We start from the raw sequence: 8,233 nt of genomic DNA on the forward strand, positions 1-8,233 counted from the left end.
AGGTGGCTTAGTAAAATTTATTCTATGGTTTGCAGCCAGTCAGTTAAATTGCGCTAAGTATGATGTGCAAAATCCCACTGCGATGCGGAGTGTCTTCGGAACATTTTTGTCAATATTCCTTTATTATAAACCGTAATCTACAACCGTTTTGTATTTATTAAAACACGCTTCTTTTGACTAGTTATGCTTAAAAATTGTACAAAAATCAAAGGATATAGAGCCAAAGGCGAAACTACAAGCACCGTTATTTTTTAGACTTCTTTTAGATTTTTTCAAAATTTCTTTCAGAGTTCTTTTCGACTTCTTTTAGACCTCATTTGAACTATCTTTTAGCTTCTTTTAGAGTTGTTTTATACTTTCAGACTTCAAAAACTTTTTTAGACTTTTTTCTGACTTCTTTGAGACTCATTTTCGACGTTCTTTAGACTTTTTTAGATTATTTTCAAGTCCCTTTTAGACTTCCTCGATTTCTTTTGAATTTCTACTGATAAATTTCGCTTAGCCTTCCTTTGAAATTTTTAGACTTCTTTTGGACTTTCAAAATTTCTCATTGACTTTCTGCGCGCTTCCAATATAGGCACTTCCTTTTAGGTTTCTTTTCAATTTCTTTTAAACTTTTTTTGAATTATTTTTAGGCATCTTTTCGATTTCTTTCCTACTTCTCTCAGATTTTTTCAAAACTTCCTTTGAATTTTCTTCGGAATTCTTTTAGACTTTTTCAAAATTTCATTCGGACTTCTCTTCGATTTCTTTTAGATTTTATTTGGGCTATTGTTAGGCCTCTTTTAGACTTCTTTTATGTTACTCTCAAACTTCTTTGAGACTTTCCAAAAACTTCTTTTAAGCTTTCTTCTGACTTGTTTTAGACTTCTTTTCAGCTTCCTTTTGACTTCTTTTGGGGTATTTTCAGACCCCTTCGAGACTTCTATTAGACATTTTTAGACTTTTAACCTTTTTCAAAACTTACTTTCTAGGTTTTCTTCGGACTACTTTTAGGCTTCTTTCAAACTTCTTTTAGGCTGTTTAGGCCACTTAAATTTTTTTGACTTTCTTTTTAATTGTTTAATTGTTTATTAATTAAAAGTCAACAGATTTTCCTATCCTGCTGACTACTTAAAAACTAATAGCTAGAGTTCTAAATCCGTTTTTCAGCACGTTGCGGCTGACATCTAAGTCGAAGTTTGACACAAAACGGTTAAAGTTCCGTTGTAAGCCGGTTATAGTACCGAGAGTTCTGTAATTAGTTCGCCGGTTGTTTTGCGTTAAGCGAGCCCGAGTTAAGATGTCGAGTCTTCCTAGAATTCAAGGACAGTCAAACCGGGATGTCAGAACATCTGACATGGACAGCCTGCAAGTCCAGGTTGATTAATCTGCAGCACTGTTCGTAGCTTGGTAGCAGGAACGGATCATTCCATGGTAACCTACGGAGGGCAAAGCGGATGAACCTCCATTACACCATCTCTACTCGACTGACACCGTTTTGGTAATACGGGTGCGCAATACTCGAGGTTGGAGCGAACCAACGCACAGAAGAGTGATTTCAAACAATAAATATCATTGAAGTTTTTGGCGATACGCATTATGAATCCCAGGTGGGTATGAAATGGGGAAGGCAAATGAGGAAGCGTCCAACATAACTGCAGCCATCCCAAGCCCCTATCTAGCGCCTCCACGTGGCCCTACCTGGTAATGCTACATTGAGTAGCCAAGCTAGGAGGTGCGATGATCGTTGGTTCCCGGCTGCCTGATCTCAAAACTGCGGGTTTGGATGACGGCTGAGCCACACGACGTTGTTAGTAGGTAAGCTTAATACATAAGTTATTTTAATGATTTGTTTCGTTTTAGCTCGTGGAGCAAGCACCTCCTACTGTACAGTGAAAACTCGGGCCGAAGAAAGTTTAAATAATGCTCATGGATACCAGAAGAAAATATTAAATTAATAATGGAAGCACTCATGTAAACTCAAATGATGCAACTCTATTCCATTCGTAGGACTGCTGGTGAGATTGTTCTGTTTTTGTCTATATATCTTCATATAATGTATATTCATGCAACACATATTTTATTACATTGCCATATACCATCATTATCGTAAAGGGCAAGGAGCATCAGGGTATCGAAGACTGGATGAGGGATGTGGTAACCAGCCCAAGTCATATAAGGTCGGAGAGGATTTTGACGCGCCCTTCTAGCACACAAATCATCACGCAAGATAAGTTTGCACGGCGAAGTTATGTATCTAGAAACCGGAAGTCTATGCTGGAAGGAGTGTCTTATATTCCCATGGAATCATATAAGCGACATTGCTTATAGATCCACCAAACCCCTTTTGGTCCTTCACGAACAGCATTGACATGAAAGTTGCTAGGTAGATAAACTCGATTCTGCAGTAATTCTACTTGCATACAATGGAAAACCCTTGAGGTGATGGTGGCTACCCCTATACATACATACATACATACACGCCGCTCGTTCGGACTTAACCAAGGAACAATCCCTACTAGTCAGTAAACCTAGGAAAATGCATTCTCATAAATAGAAGTGGCAGAGGACGGCGATTCCGAAGAGCAATTTTTCTTCCATATAACAAGCGTTAGGATGTGAAACAGTGTCTGTTTCATTTTACAGTCCGAGTGGCTAAATGGTTACAGATGGCGGCAATTGGCAACACCGACACCGGTGGCAAAATTTACTAGTGGACCGCATAATCAGTGGACTGGTTCCACTCAGTTGCAGGAATTGACTCCGATAACCTGCGTCCCTGTTGCCATTTATGCCAAAAGCGAAGGACATCCGATTGGCACGTCGTATTAGCGATAAACATGCTTTAGCTTGATGCTATTTGTGGTGTGGCCAATTGTCCTTTTAAGGGCCGCAAACGAATTGAATGAAGCTTGAATGAAATTTTTCTCAATCAACTTTCATAATTGTAAATTACTTTTCTCATTAAAGCTTTTGGTTGATCGTACTTCTGGTAGTTTAACAGGCTTATTCCAAAGTTAGTCTTGTATTGATAAAAAGGAGCACGTCAAATTTTAAACTGTACCGACTCGTTACTGAGAGAAGATTGATTCGTTTTCTACTGCAGCACACGATGCTATAACATTAGCCCGAAAGCAACCAGCCCAAATAACACAAACCCGAATGTAACATAAGCCCGAATGTAACACACGCCCGAATACAGCACGAGCCCGAATGTAATACCAGCACGAATGTAACACAAGCCCGAATGTAACATCAGGAGCTCCGTAACCGCAAGGTTGCAGAATCGGCTGGCTGCGAAGTCTGTTGTATAAAAACAGCAGGTGTACGGAGTGTAGCACCCAAGCTTTACTTTCGGATCGGTGTTGCGAAGCCCATACTAGTGTGGTCTAATTTCCTCACAGACGCGTACTCATTCTTTCGGACCCTCGCTCTTATTTATTCATGCACTGAAAAAGAATTTTCGCGAGTGTGTGTTTAGCTAACAGCTACGGTTGTCGCTCTCGTTCGTCGTTGAAGCTCGAGCTGCTGATATCAATTACTCGCGAGGGTTCGCACTCCCGCCCATGAATAGAATCGAAGGTGAAGATGACGAAGAAAAGAAAAAGTAATGCAAAATTTGTATCACAGTTCTTCGCGGCTTCTGTAGCTTCACGGGCAGCTGATTGCTCATGACTCATGAGTCATGAGTTTTTCGACTCGCGAATAAGCTACGTAGAAAGACGGTGTGAGACTGTGCGTCCGCGAGTGTGTGGATAGCAGAATGTCTGCACGCAGCAACGGCGGCTGTTTCTTTTATAACTGCGTGAGCGTTGAAACCGTTGAATCTCATAATTTCTCGCGTGTGAGTAGGCATTGTTGACTTCTCGTTCGATTCGCAACATTGCTTTTAGTTTTATTAAATCCTAAGAATACTCAAGAATAAGACAAAACAATAGTAATTTAACTGCTGTTATTAATTGTTATGTAAACTTTATTTGAAAACTAGCCTCGCTCTAACCTAGCCTATAAATACAGAAACAAAAGACCGCCGCTTATTCAGTTTGAAAGTCGCAAAAAGCGGCTCGCCCTGAATCATCTGGGAAACGTTTGCTACTAACCTGGTAAAAAAAATCCCATATCTTATGATAAGCCTAACTCATATCTCGCTTAACCAAAATTAAAAATTCAAAAATTACTGAGCTTGAATCAACTAACTCTAGTCAAGTGACTAAAATTTTACGACAAAACAGAAATAATTCGTTACTATAGTGAATTAATATTAATTTAATTTTTATTATTGGTGACAAATAATATTAATGTTATAGTAAGTAAATTGTAAACACCGCTTGTTGAGTGTAAAAGCCAAAAAAGCGCTTTCGCTGCTTTTTATTTTATAAAAAAAAAGCAAAGCCTTGGATTTATACCGTCTTTAGACATTCACCTTTATTCTTGTTTACGGCCGTATCCTGCATTCGTACGAATAGTTTGCTTCGAACGAATCAGGAAGCACTATTCTCATATTCGAATGAACAAAAGGAAGGGGAGCTCGAACGTTCGAATTGATTCAAACGAAAACAAGAATACGGATCGGCTTAACTTTCGAACGAATATCATTCGAACGAAAACAAGAATAAGGGTGGTTACCCTTTTTAGCGACAGACTTTGCAGCCGACTATTAGAATACAGGAAAATTACGGGGCCAGTGCTACGATTCTACTGACTATCTAGCAAGCACCGACTAGGCGAGATTCGAACATACGACGACTGGCTTGTTACACCAGCATCGTACCTCGAAGCTAACTGGGCGGCTTTATTTTATAAAGGTAACTTGATGCGAGGACTAGGGAAAAATAACTAGAGGTCAACTAGATCTAGGAAAACGAATAGCCCTAGACAGATGTGATTTCTGCGGCCCCCTTCGTGTTGTAGTGTTGAGTGAGTGATAGTTTTAATATTAAGTGAATTGTGTATATAACGCTTATAACTCACGGAGGTAGTATTTTAAAAGCATTACCCTAAACTACCAGATAATAAAAGTAAACTAAACTAAACTAATTGTAGCCAGCAATTGCGCACGTGGATCGGACACACCTTGAGGAAAGGAGCGAATGAGGTTTGCAGAGAAGCACTCGACTGGAATTGGTAAGGAAAGCGTAGAAGAGGCCGACCCAGAGGCTCATGGCGACGCAGATTAGCCAACGACATTCGGGCTATGGACGAGACCCTGTCCTAGCGACAGGTAAAAGCCATGGCGGGTAACCGTCAGCAGTGGAGATCTCTGATTTCATCCCTTTGTTCTGTCGGACTGGCAGACGGTTATGTGTAAATATAAGCAAAAAAATTGCGCGCGACTTGGTGCGCCTGGCCTAGCAGTAACTCACCATTGGCTCACAGCGAGTCGACGCTTAGTACTGGTCGGAGTATTCCAACAGCCTGTTTCTTAGACTTTTTTCAGACTTGTTTCTGGTCTTCTTTAGACTTCATCTGAACACTTTTAAATCTTTTGTTAGACTTTTGCCGGACTTCTTTTAGGTTAGACTAATCTCAAGATTTTAGTCTTGACCTTGGAATGAGGTCATACATATATTAATATTTTTTTTTGAAACGATGGTTCTACAATTGATGAAGGGACGGTAGGGGAAAGAAATGAAAATTTTGGTGAAGGAGGGGGAAGAGCGGAAAGGAAGGGAGGGGGGGTATTGGTAGCTATGCTTGACAAGTAGTCATTTTGACTCCTACCTTTTGTCCAATGCTGGAAGGTGCATGAGTCGAACCAAGCTGTAATCTGAGATTATAACCGGATTCGAACCCACAACACCCTCCAGGGCATGTGGTTCGCTGGTACTTGTACCTTTGAACTATAGAGGCGCTGGACAAAAGGAGACCGCAAAGTCCACTTCACAAGCATAGCGACGCGTTTGGTTGGGCTATCGACACATATTGTGCCGCTTCCTGCATCAATTGCATCAACACGTGCAGTACCTTGCAAGTCGTAAGGGCCGGCATAGTGTCGTCGTCCTGAAAGTAAATAGTAGTTAGATTAAAACTTCTCGCTCGGTGGTAATCTGCAATTGATGCAGGAAGCGGCACAATATGTGTCGATAGCCCAACCAAACGCGTCGCTATCCTTGAGAAGTGGATTTTGCAGTCTCCTTTTGTCCAGCGCCTCTATGGTTCAAAGGTACAAGTACCAGCGAACCACATGCCCTGGAGGGTGTTGTGGGTTCGAATCCGGTTATAATCTCAGATTACAGCTTGGTTCGACTCATGCACCTTCCAGCATTGGACAAAAGGTAGGAGTCAAAATAACTACTTGTCAAGCATAGCTACCAATACCCCCCCCCCCCCCTTGCTTTCCGCTCTTCCCCTCCTTCACCAAAAATTTTCATTTCTTTCCCCAACCGTCCCTTCATCAATTGTAGAACCATCGTTTCAAAAAAATATTAATATATGTATGACCTCATTCCAAGGTCAAGACTAAAAAACTTGAGATTAGTCTATTAGAAGCACTTATGGAACCTCAAAGGACGCTACTCTATTCCATACGAAGGACTGCTGGTGAGATTGTTCTAATTTTACCCATATATTCCACATTTAATCTTAATATCATATTATTAACAGTATTATTATTGATATCATAAATGTGGAAGGTTGGATGATGGAGTGGATTGCCAACCCGAATCCTTAAGGTCTGAAGCAAATATGGCACTTCTGAATTCAAAACAAACACATCATCACGTGGGTTAAAGTTGGTACAGCGAAATTGATTATTACATGGAAGAATCGTACTGTTTTACCTGACTCACTGCGAATATGCGTGTTATTGAAATAAAACGTCACCATGCGTTTTATTCGTTTATAACGCATATGCAGCTAATATCGATAACAAACGATTTTCTATAAGTTGTGCTTTTGTTATTGCATTTAACTTGTAAAAAGTTGCATAAATAACAATTCAGTTTAAGTACGTTATTTTTAGTGATCAAAATCAACGATATTTTCGATACAAGGGCGATATTTTTCGAAACCTTTCGAACCAACACGATCCCGCGAATACAACGCTATTCGCAGTGAGTCAGGTAACACAGTAATGCTGGAAGGCGACTCTTATAACCCCGGAATGCGCACAAGTGCCTTTGCTTGTGGGTCCGCCCAATCTCTTTTGGCCCTTCTGTAAAAGCATTAGTGTGAAATTCATTTGATAATCAAATTTGGATCTACTGTAGTTCTACTCACATATATTGGCAAGTTCTTGAAATGATGGTGGCTTTCCCCTACTACTACTACTACTAGCAGAAATCTTTATTCAGCAAACGATACGATTGCATCCAGCTCATCAAGAATGACGCAGACGACTTCGTAACGTATGCCGGAATAGTTAATCGACAATGTGATGATTCCGAGCTTCAGCGTCTGTCCGTCAGCCAGTTTAAAAGTTTGGTTTTTATCTGCGGTCTAAAATCAGCAAAGGACACCGACGTCAGAGCTCGACTTCTCGCAACGCTTGAATTTGAACCACCAGAATTGGAAGGCCTTGTAACTGAATGTCAGCGTCTATCGAATTTGAAGCACGATACGGCGTTGATAGAGAAAAAACAAAATTTTTCTCCGGTGCAAGCGGTTCGTAACTCCAAAAAGAAGCCAGGTGATGTAAAATGGTCCTTCAATCAGGGATGCCAGATATACAGACAAATCTGTATTATACAGACTTTCCGTTTTCTGATACAGACATGTGTTTGACTACAGATTTTATACAGACATGCGACAAAAATTTCGCAAAATATAGTCTTACCTTTGTCAAGGTAAAAGTAGGCTTTGATTCTATGAGATACGTACCCAACGACGGAAGGATGAAAATGGAAAAAGAAATCTCTGGATTATTGGCAACGACCTTTAGCATGAAAACACGGACACGAATCGTAACTTGGAATATACTGTGTATTGCCCAGCAGGGCAAGCTACTGTTTTACCTGACTCACTGCGAATATGCGTGTTATTGAAATAAAACGTCACCATGCGTTTTATTCGTTTATAACGCATATGCAGCTAATATCGATAACAACCGATTTTTTATAAGTTGTGCTTTTGTTATTGCATTTAACTTGTAAAAAGTTGCATAAATAACAATTCAGTTTCACAATACAATTATTGCGTACTACTAGTACTTGCAATATAACGTTTAAGTACGTTATTTTTAGTGATCAAAATCAACGATATTTTCGATACAAGGGCGATATTTTTCGAAACCTTTCGAACCAACACGATACCG

This window comes from Sabethes cyaneus, chromosome 1 (genome assembly GCF_943734655.1).
Source record: "Sabethes cyaneus chromosome 1, idSabCyanKW18_F2, whole genome shotgun sequence".
NCBI classification, from domain to species: domain Eukaryota; kingdom Metazoa; phylum Arthropoda; class Insecta; order Diptera; family Culicidae; genus Sabethes; species Sabethes cyaneus.